The 12,190-nt window shown below is 31.8% G+C and overlaps 1 protein-coding gene across 2 annotated transcripts in view; it reads left to right on the forward strand.

The window, feature by feature from the left end:
* LOC135123668 (uncharacterized) overlaps positions 1-12,190 on the forward strand; it is a 32,898-nt gene that overhangs the window by 14,898 nt on the left and 5,810 nt on the right. Inside the window, exon 1 of one of the 2 annotated variants that reach the window (XM_064048515.1) lies at positions 5,412-5,650. The exons of the other annotated variant lie outside the window; for it this stretch is intronic. The gene's annotated coding sequence lies outside the window, so the exon portion shown is untranslated. Of the gene's footprint in view, positions 1-5,411; positions 5,651-12,190 lie in introns of those variants that run through there. 2 annotated transcript variants of the gene reach the window in all.

Here is a 12,190-nt window from a genome sequence, read left to right on the forward strand (position 1 = left end):
TGAAGGATTATTTCGCAATTTAGTAACATGAAATTCTCATAAAATCTAATATATAATAAAATTTTTTGAAAATGGAAAAGCAATGATAATGATACGTGTCGATAATATCGATAATAACACGAAATGATATCTGAAATTGCAAAATTACTCTGATCTAATGTGCTTGTTGCTACCTATTTTGAATAACATGATATTCAAGAAACTTAAAAATATTTAATCTGACTAACACAACTGCTTTCAGAATTTTGATAAACATTGTAGCAATTGAAAACAAAAAATTTTAGGTTTTCAATTACAATGTTTGATATTATATATAGCTATATTTTTTATAATAATTAAATTGTGATTGTTGAGGAATAGCACTGTTTACTATTCTTCATTTTTGATAGAGGTAAGCAACTTTCTAGGGAGAATAATCGACAGTTATTTTTATACAGGTCGATAAAATTTTATTTTATCGACGAACTGAAAGCGTTTATTCACGAGCCATGAAATCGCAGGTGAATTGTATTTTTATTGTCGTACATAAATTTTTTTTGTTTTCTATATCAGAATGCTGTGGAGTTTGTAAAGAAATCAAACTAATACATCTATAAAATAATTACAGCAAAAAATTGTAAGTTTATGGTTCTGTTCCAAATGTTGTTAAATACACAGCTGAAATTTTCATCGATACAAACTGTCAAAATTAACGAAAATATGTACCAATTTATAACGTACTTATTCAAAGTAAACGTTAAACTACTTTATTCACACCTGCTTTTTTACTATATCAGTCTCAGTATCTCATCAAAATGTTTAAAAATTAGGTAAAATCATCCAGAACTGTAGATGTCATTACTATATAAAATGACTTCTATGTTACGTTAGAATTTACATTATTGTCCTAAATTTTGCTAGAACTATGAACTGTTAAAAATACTATGTGAACTGTGAATATACGAATAGTGAAACAAATTAGAAAAACGTTAATTAATTGATCTTGCACTAATTTTCAGCATTTAGTTTAACTGCCATAGTTAAATGAACTATTTTTATCGAGTAAGAAGTTGTGATGTATGAATAATACCGTGTGATTTTTTAAATTTCTGCTCTAGTTGACCATGGCGCATACCTCAGCACAGGAAATAGAACAAAAATTAAAAAAAATCACCTGATATAACTTTGGTAAAACCATCCAGAACTTTAAGCCTGAATAAGTGAATTTCCGTCACCTGTCTTATATGAACATTGTAAAATTGCATTAGAACCATGAACGGTTAAAAAACCTAACGTGAATTTAACTAACTCTGAATTTACAAACAATGAAATAAAAATTATACGTGCTGACGGAGTCCTCAATTATTTTACAACATTTATTATTAGCATTGGAAAATAAGTAAAAAAGTAAATAAACTGATCTTATACTAATTATTGAGGGGGACCGTGGTGTCGAATGCGATTTATTTTTGTTTAAACAATTGCCTTCTGGTGAAATTGCAAACTAAATTTTACGTACCAATTTTTAACAGGTGTTTTCCCTCTATCACCACCCAAGTGATGCACCAAAAACACATATAAAAATTGTATAACATTTTACAATTTAAAATTAAAACCGCAAAAGCAACTGCTCTGATACTTTGCAAATGATTTAAGATTATCGTAAACATGGTCAGTTGTTAATCAAAATTTATCCTCATTTCTTCCCAAAAAATTTATGACGTCATCTTAAAAATGTTACTGGCTTAATTATATCCAAAATTTGCAAAATGTTGTGAGTCTATACACCTATCGTGCATTAATATTTTTTAGAACTGATTAATTTAAACAAATAGTTTCCTAAACTACTGTGATATTTGCAATTTATCAATACGTCCTTATTTTTAAACTTATTTGATAGCTAAATTTTTGAAAAAAATCAAAATTGCACTCTAACCCTTTACGATTTAACAGTGAAATTAAAAATGCATCTGTTTATCCTCTTCAAAAATTGCATTAAGAAGAACTACTACACAAATACACGTAATACGCTTGTTTACATTTGGTTTAATAATTCACATTTATTTTTGTTTTTATTTCCTAGGGGTTAACAAAAAAATAAAATAAAATTTGCAGAATTTTATAATTTATCTTTGAAGCTGGATTTGGTTGATAGTAATTTAGGGGTGAAAGAGGTTCTATTTAAATAAACTTTTGCTAACTCAAACATTCCGCCAAAATTGACATGGGAACAAAATTTTAAAAAGCGCGAAATTTTCAAAATTTGGCTTTAAACTGTGGCGGTTAACAAAATGGAACTTTACGTTGTGTTCTTTTTATGACGGAATGTGTTCAAATGGAAAATGGTAGACCTCAAAGTCGGAAAAGTGCTTTTAAATTAAAATACAAAATATGGATACCAAGTTGTTTTTGGAGAGGGAAAATTGGAGACCAGCTACAAAAACCCATTCCAGTTTTCAAAAATGAAAATTAAATGTTACATATCGATACAAATATCACAAATTTAAATACAACGAAAAGAAGAAATCGTCATTAAAGTAACTGGATGGTAATATGCATAAAACCAAAGTCGGTATCGGGAGTCCAAATAATAGTCCAAATCTGATCAAAGCGATCGAGCTCTCCTCAGTTTTTCAGCATTAGGTTGTGCATACTCATCCTCGCGGTACAAGAGCTGTTACATCATTAATCGTATCATCCACTTCCTCGTAGATTACCAGGCCAAAGAGAAAACGCATCCAACGGAGAAGTCCAGGAATTTGGAAAAAAAAAGGTTTACGAGACAATTTTCGCTAAAAAAACTCCATCCTACCATTATTGCAATTGATCGACTTCGACTCATTTATTTTGTTATTGTTAATAAAGAAAAAGTCCGACATGTACTAAGTTGACAACAAATGAGAAAACTGTCCGCGTCGACATTCCTGAAATTTGTACCCCTGAAATTCTGATGATGATGAAATGAATACTGAAACTGTGAAGCAGCAACTCTTCGTGACGCTACACTGTGTCACGATCTTTAAACGACAAAGAATTTACATAGTTATAAATTATGCCACAGTCTATCGGTAATTTCGACCGACAAGAATTTGCGTGAAGTTAAATTATGAATTAATTCACGCTAATGATCAAACCAAAATGAAGTTCAAGTTTATATCATAAACCGGTTCAACAAATATCAGGTAAACACAACAGATAAACATTAGATGCTTTAGAAATCAAAATCAGGCAGGTTTGGTGCGCAGCTCACGTTGCGTGAATGTCTCTGCAGAAAATGTTCAAATTCAGCTTGCCGAATAACGATCCACAAATAATATCAAAAAAAAAAAACAAGCACAAATTAAACCTTACATCCCCCGGTCTACGATGTTATTAATTTAACTGATAATAACTTTCAAGGTTCTTGTTCTCAAAATGTATCAACAGTTAAGGTTAGTTCAAATGCTATAAATGAATTATTATTAATCTCGAGTGAGAAGTTATGAAATGGGGATCATGTAATAACTTAAGTAAAAAAAGCCAGAACTTTTAAAATAAGTTCCATCACTTGTTTTACAGGAAAGTTTTCATTATTGTTGCAAAAATCTTAACATGAATTATGAATTTATAGTAAGTAGTCAAAGTTTTACATATTTCAGTGACGCATCAAAAACAGAAAGTGAGTGATCTTTCAAATATCTAAATGCTCCAACTCCTCTGCCCCTACCAGTCGAAGGGGATTCCTGTGCGAGTGCTAACGTATGGGTGTTTGCCTATGTTGTTGACTAGTTTTCTTATTTTTATTTTTTTACATGTTTTCTTTCTCAGCGCGAAATTTGATTTTAAATTCAGGACACTATAACCTTATACAAATTTTTAGTCAGAGATCATTATTAGTTTATTTTGTTTTGTCGCAGTAAATTCAATAATCATTTATCCATTAAAAATAAATAATTAACTGAAAATATGTACAAATATTGAATATATTTTTGACGTATAGTCACGCATTAATTTTTTGGAATGACGATGTTTAGAAATCATATTATCACTTTCCTAGTTCTAGCTGTAAAATTTCTTTAGTTTTATTATTGTTAATATAAAAAATCGGATAAATTGTGATATTCGAGTAATGTTGATTTTCATTTTCTGCAAAAATTTCTCTCAACTTGTTTCAATTTATTTGCTATTAGGTAATTCTAGAGTCCATTCAGCTTTGACTTGGCAGCACACAAAACCTGTAAGTAATGCATTTTATATGGGAGATTGATACATGAATCTAACACAAATTCTCATAAAGTTTTTGTTATTCCGCTTTTATCCGTGTTAAAATTTGATTTTTAATAATTTGTGTAAGATTCATGTATCAACTTTTTCAGAAATTGGTAGGCTTTTGGATAATAATTGATAACAACGTTGGGAATTTTCCTATTTAAAATGCATTGTTTATGAGTTGTGTACGCTGCCAAGTCGAACCGAAATGCACTATAGGGTCGTGCTAGATTCATGTTAATTTCCAAAACACACAAATCTCCACAATTTATTCGAAATTTCCGGAAATTAGAATCATCACTTAATAAAATTATATATAAGATCTAATTTGGGCTATTTATGTATCTAGAGCGAAAAATAGAATATGAGCTATGAGTTCGAAAGTCCCGGACCTAAGGAAATTGAGATATGAAAACAAGCGCATAATTCTTTTTTTACCAATGTGGAGTTTAATTATTGTGAGTAAAGCATGGAAAAAAAAGTTTTAATTACACTCGAGTTCTTTAGATTACATGTTTAAGCGTATAAGCACGGACAATATTTTCTCTATTTCAGTTCTATTTCAGTTTTAATGGTGATGGTTTTTGTAATTATGGCCAAATTTATGTTCTCTAAAGAAGAAGGTGAAATTTATTACAAAATATGTTGTTTTATTATTAACCACACTAAACTTTTAAACATACGGTGTTTACTTTAAAGCTGGAAGAATAATTTGAGAAACTGTTCAAATAACCTTTAGACTATTCAGAACATTGGTGCATTTGTGAAGTGAACAAGGTCGTAGTTGCATAAAATTCTTCGTAAAAGTTTCAAACGCAATTTTTATTTTTCCGCAATTGTTAGATCTTTGCAAATTACATATCTTGTTATTCGCGGTATGCTCGAACACGTTATTTTGCATATTTAAAAAATCATCCTTGACCGTAAGACGATAAACTCATTTAACATATGTTAATCTGGGTTATTTTTAAAAATAATTTAGTTTTATCGCTACAACACTACTACAACTAACTTATAATTTTCAACAAATGTCAATCAAACACATCGAAAAATTTCCAATTTTGTGTAGAATAATCTCGACTTCTTGTACGAGATCTCGACCTAGACCTCTTTCACCTTAGATACTTGGTAAACAAATGCGAACAAAAAACTCTACACGTCACAAATCAAATATTTCCCTACCACATCTCAGTCTCAGCCATGGTCAGTTGCGATGGTCATCCCGCGATGGTCATGGTATAACCCGATTGGCAGCGATTAAAAGCGAAACAGCGCGACAGTGTTTCGCGGGATCTGTTTCATTTCAGTGAAACCCGCTTTAAAAGTTAAATCGGGCGCGAATTCAGTCATTCAAAGTTAAAAATTTTTTTGTTCGAAGATACTAATTGGTGCGTGAGTGTCGGTGGTTTTAACAATTACTCAGGTAATTAAAATTATTAACTTATTTTTAGAGGCGTGATCTAAAGCTTTCACCTACGCAGCACAAGCTGAACGTGTGGTTTAATTGGCAAACGACCCGCTCAGTAAACAATTTTGCAACAATTTACTAATCAGCTTAATTTTTCCATCGGAAACTCGACGAAATTGTTATTGTAACAATGTCATAAATATGGAGAGACGCAACTGTTTATCTGTTTACAGCTTGTGTAATAAATCAAACAAACGCTCAGTTGGGAAAAAATGAGAAAAATTTGCTCCCTTGATATTTTGATTTTTTTTTTATTTTGTTGGCCCATTTTGAGGCCTTGACAGAAAGACGTCAAACCCATAAACGCGCTTATCAAAACGGGATTAAGTGCGTCCATTAGTCGTCTTAATTGGAGGCGGATGCTGAATGTTAATTGCTTTGGTCGTAATTTTCTCCCTCGTTGATATTTTCCTGACATTTCGCTGCCCCCTTCTGAAAATAGTCCGGATATTGGGTCAGCCCTATTAAGGTGTGGCGCTTCTTCCATCAGTCAGGTTAATTTCCTTCCGATTGAGTCGTAAAATCTTAGGTAATCTGGGTCAAGTTCGATCCTTTATAGTGCATCGGATCGATTATGGATCACTAGAGGCCATCAACAAATTGTTGAATCATCTTGGACCGTAGCCAGACCTGGATTCGAGCCAATATTGTGCTTTTGGGGGTCACGTGGTGGTTATTTTTGTTGAATGGGGCAATTCTGTCACTGGCAAAACGGACATAATCAAATCTGATTATGACCTAAACTTGCGATCTTGTTACCTTTATTGCCGACATAGAAGGCACATGACGTCAGTTCTTAACAAGGCGATCTGCTTCCTCCACACGAGTTTTTTCTGTGAATGGCTAATACTTTTGGATGCAAGATTATTGACCTTGATTGGAAAAACCTTCGGATTTTCACTGCTTGCACTGCGTTGCCGCATGGTTATATTAGAGGAATGCTAAAAATAAGCCAAAAAGTGGATGTTAAGCAGACTTAATACAAACAATTTAATTTAAATTATGCGTAGTATTCGCCCAAATATGTCGCAAGGAACTGTGGTCTGTTTTTTAATTCAAGTGTTAGCAATCTAGGTTAAGATGTTATTTTTAATTTTGGCTGAGTCCCTTTTGCGTTGTGCTAGTGGAAGAACAAGAATATTAATATTCATTTCACAGTTAATTTTTAATTTTCTGATTCGCTGCCCACCTGGATGATTTCATTACTAAGTAATTCAGCTTACCTCATGTTATAAGAAGAATTCAGATTAAGTAAATGTTTTAAAAGTGTTGCTGTATCTATAAGAAAGTAAAGATACTTACGATCTACGACCTGCATTACTCATAAAATAAGTAAAACTGTTTGCTGAACACGTTCTTTTCACAGATGTAATATTTATATGTTTGAAGTACATAACTGTTTCTTGTCATATTAGATTGTTTTCGTTTAACATAAAAAAAAATTGGTGTATGTCCACTTTAATTGCTTAAATTCAACTGTGTTTACATATAATTAACGATAATGTAACATGCAGTACGTTCACAAGCTGAATTAATATTAGAAAATATTTTGGAACACATTTTTTTTAAGAGTTATTGAGAGTATTAATAAGAATTGGTAAGTTTAAAACACTTTTCATACGTTTTCTCTGTGTTTGGTACAATAAAACGCTTAAATAAATATAAGAACTTGTTAAAGTAAATAATTATAGTTTTGTCTTAGATAGTTTTATACAGTGGATTAATTAAAGGAGTAAATATGAGATTATACCTAAACTTCATAGAATGCGAGTTGCATCTAAATAATTCCTAACTAAACTTTATAGATAAACTCTTAAGAAATGGTACTGACAAAATTTGGGAGCAGCTTCCTGATGACGAATACAATAAAAAATGTGTTACAGTGATCAGTTTTCCTGACTTATGACGACTTACATATTTTTGTACTATTTGTGAAAAGAAAAGTGTTGTCTAAAAGTGTTTCTTAGTAACCCCCAAGAATCTAAAATTAACGAAACTGTTACGAACATTTTTTTTTTTGATGAGGTACACCAAAAATGTTTCACAAACAAATTTCACATTTTTTTTTAAACGATTTATAAAAATAAAATATTCCTATAATTATAACTTACAATGACGTATTATTGACAAGCTTCATTGTATTTGATGGTTTTTTATTTCTTGAATTTCTAAAATTTTGGAGAACTTTATGGTGGCTAGGTACGAGAAATATGAGATTGAAACTTTTGAAGTTTAAATTTTCACAATAATAAATTATTCTTAACAATGTGTGAAGCTGAAGACAATTTTATGCCTCCCGAAATATGGGAATTGCCCAAAGAACACCCGATATGTTTGAGCCCAACAGTGTCTAAATCTATACTTGTCCGGATGCTCTAGATCTCTACAGGTGCAGTTAGAAGTTTATACAATTTTTTTAATTAAAAAAAAAAAACAAAAATCATAACCTTTAACCCAAAAAATAAAAACAAATACATCAAATACAAGAAACTAGGTATTTGCGAATATGAATGAATTTGTCGGGCCGAGCCGATGGGCGAGGCCCCAGCAAATAACGAGTATTCGCAAAGGCATGTTGTGGGCAAGTCATACGCAATATTTTTTACACCGACAGTGCGATTCCATCTTAGAACCGCATTTTTAAACTAGGTTGAAGTTACAGTTTAAATGGTACTTATGTCGCCAGATGGCCGGGACGTGCAAACTTCTGCGGAATGTCTGGACACGACTCAACTGATAAATAGCTCACCGATTTTGATCACACATCATCATTTTTTCGAAGCTTTTTGAACTGAAATTAAATTTTATTAGCAAATTTTACAATTTATTGGTCATTTGTAGAGATGTACCGACTGTAGGTCTGGCCGACTAACCGACTAGCCGATTGTTCGGCCAGTAAAAACCTTTGCTAAAACCGGTTTATAAATGCGATAGACAATGTGTTTTTTTTATTTCTCTGACTACCTTAAAAATTTGTTTATTTTAATAAAAGGAATAACTAAAGTTCCTTTGTTTTCCAAAAAATGTATTAAATTTCTTTGGATAATTTTAACATTTAATTTTTTTTAGTAACTCAGTACAAAAATAAAGAATAACACAATTTAGGGCCAGTTTATACAACATTTTAATTGATATTAAGTTGACCGCGCATTTAACAAAGCCATTAACGACGTCTGATTGGCGTAGGGTCGGTCACATGGTACTTTAAGGCGGGGTTAAAAATTAAATCGCAATTAAATATTCAATTGAGGTTCTGTAAACCGGGTTTAATTGTTTTATATAGTATTTTAATTTTAATAAAAAAAGCCGACCGGTCGGCTGTTTAGCCGACCAGTCGCTGACTGTAGCCGACGATGAAAAATGGCCGAATAGTCGGCTTATCCGACCGGTCGGCCACTAGTCGGTACATCCCTAGTCATTTGTAAAGTTGTTTTTTCGACCGTGTTATAGGTTTCCAAAAGCAAAATTTTCGAACATCCTAAAATATTTTAAAGAAACCTAAATGGTTTATCAATACCATTTTTTGCATGATTACTGTGGCAAATAAACACATTATAATTTATCAAAAATTTTTAGTAAAAAACATTTTAAAGATCTTTTTTTTGTGTTCTTTACTAAATAATATGGGGTGTTCTAAATGTCAGTATTTTATCTTTATAAATGAAAAAAGTTAAGAGTTATAAAGTGGCATACTTATTTTTAATGTACCTAGTGTAGAAAAGTTAAATGAAATATATGAACCATTTCCAGGTCAATTAAGTAAGTTATTCCACAGCCTAAGTTTTATTTGTGCGGTTTAGTAGTTTTTCACTTTGATTTCTATTATTTCCTAACATTTGCAAAAAACAATTTTATTTCACATCTGTGGTTGCTAAAATGTATGAAGATGCGCAACCTCTATTAAAAACGTTATTTTACGTTAATTACAGTGCTTAAAGGCAAAGCTGTAGTGTGTCTGACTTCATCATATTTTCTTATGGAACACATTTTTTTGTGGTTTTGTGAGTCATAGTTTAACAAGAATCGCTCATCTCGTAATGTTGTCAACTATTCAAATAGCATAATATTGACAGTTTACAAATTAGTGGTCTGTTCCATGACTGCCAAGAGTTTTTTAATGCAATAAATTGTAAATAATTGTCAAATAAGTGTACTTGCAAAAAAACAGGACAAGTGATGTTATTGTATCATTCTCACTGTTTACAAAACAGTTTAGCAGTTCTTGAATTTTTTCACTTTATTTATTCATTAATTAATTAAGTTACAAGTACTGTTTATTTTTTTTTTTCAAAGCACGTTTTTAATGTTTACAATCGTTTACTTGAGGTAAATATGTTTATCACTTTTCAACAATATGTAATTGGTTTATTAATCTTTTATGGTTTTGTTTTTATAGTGTTCGGCTCTTTTATTGACGCCACTTTTCAACTAGTTTTTCTTTCTAGAGGGCAGGCTGTTACATACATTAAAATTAAAAATTTCATCCTTACGAAATATGAATAAATACTAATTCTTTACTGAAAAATATTCTCACGGATGCAGAGGTAAAGAAACATCTGTCTTTCGACTGCGTAAACCAAATAAAAAATGCGTTTGATTACAACCGGGCACATTAAAATGCAATGATTTTAATGAAGCTGTCACCCTTTCTACACTTTTTCTGGAGCTACCAACCCTTCGACATCATTTCTTAAATAAGGAATGGTGTTTCGATTAGATAATGTAGTCCTAAAATCCCGCAACTGCATTATTGGCAGTCGTAATTTTAGGGCCAACTTTTGACAGAACCGTCCCGAAGTTATATTTGGTGATAACGCGATCCGGTTCATTGGTCCAAACCAAAACAGCATAATCCAGTTTGTTTCGATGTGAATAATATGCAGGATCAAATATCTAAAGTACTGGTTCGGTAAACAACTAGCCACTTTAGACGTGCTAAGGCATTTTCAATATTAAGCGGACTGTGATTATCATTTTCTAACACGAAAATACACAATGCCTTATTACTTTTGATCTAAGAGGCATATTAACATCTCCAAACGAAACATGCTTTCGCCCAATTCATTTTCTCGATTTGGAGTGAGTTGGCTTGATTTTCTCAGTTTTTTTTCGGTAAGACCCATCTCCATGTGGTTTTTGAGGGTTTTGTCAGGAATTTGAAATTCTCAATAGGCTCAGTTGATGACTATTCCAGAATCAGTTTCCAACATTGCCCTGTGCAATTGATTTTCGCTCCACTGTGTTCTTGTCTTGTTTTAGACATTGTTCTTAAATACGATGGGTTTGAAACTACATCAACATATAAAATTGATGTCAAAACCCATTGGAGCGATTAGATCGGGCCTTAGTCATACGACAATTACTGATTCTCCGATCATTTTACCAGTACAGTGATTTAAGAGATGTCTAATTCAAATAAGGTGTGGAACAGTTAAATACTATACTAAAGTAAATTTGTGTTGACGTATTTGTATTATAATTTTCAACAAAAGCAGTTCTTATCTGTACTTACCTTAACGTAGTTCGTGTATATCAAGTGCGACATTTTAATGCAATGTTTGCAGGAAATTATGCTTATTGGTTTTGGCGCTGACTAGAGAGTACTATTTGTGAGCTATAATATACACAAAAGTTTTGGCTAATCGTAGCCACCACCAATAGGATGATATCATTTCCAAAATTTGCAATTATAATTTGTTTTACATTTTATATATTAAGATACTTCTGCACTTGTGGTGTATGAATCCGTGTTGAGTTTTCATCCTAGAGATCCAGATTTTTGGAAAAAAATTTGGTCGAAGGTTATTTTGACCGAACTTCTCTCGCTCTTGAAGTGTGGTCCGACAAATCCCGCTTTTTTAAAAGTTATAAAATTTGATTTTGCGATTTTCGTTTTATGATAATCTCTATAAAGTAAAGACTACCGGTTTAAATAACACCCCTCCAGCTTCTATGCCCTGGGGGTGCAAATTTCAAAGGGGCGCGGTCCGCACAAATGTGCACAATATGAAATATACTTAAAACCAACGGGAAAGATGTAATGTTCTCAATTTCTTAGTACATGCTTAACTTCGACTAAACAGTCGAACATATAAACATAAACATGTTTATACTTCGGAGGAATTCTACTATTAGCACGTTTAAGATTACAAAAAAAGGTTAAAGAAAATAAAATTTGACTATTTTTGTCTTCTTCGCAAAGGAGAGGACTGATTAATTAATAAGCCACACTCAGTTTTTTTCCAAAACGCTCATAAATTCGAAGAACATTCGGCAAAATTGTAAAATGACGTCATCATTTTTTGGGGAGATCACAAACGAATACATTTTGATTAACGTTTTATCATGATTTCCACAACCTTAAAACATTTTCAAAATTAAATTGTAAAATGTTTCTATACAAATTTGATTTTTTCTCTCAAAAATTTGGATGTTTGGGGTAAAAACTGAACACGGATTCATAAATCACACATGCAGGAATATGTACTTTTATAA

This window comes from Zophobas morio, unplaced genomic scaffold (assembly GCF_036711695.1).
Source record: "Zophobas morio isolate AGI-343-1 ecotype UQ-CSIRO unplaced genomic scaffold, CSIRO_AGI_Zmor_V1 ptg000006l, whole genome shotgun sequence".
NCBI classification, from domain to species: Eukaryota; Metazoa; Arthropoda; class Insecta; order Coleoptera; family Tenebrionidae; genus Zophobas; species Zophobas morio.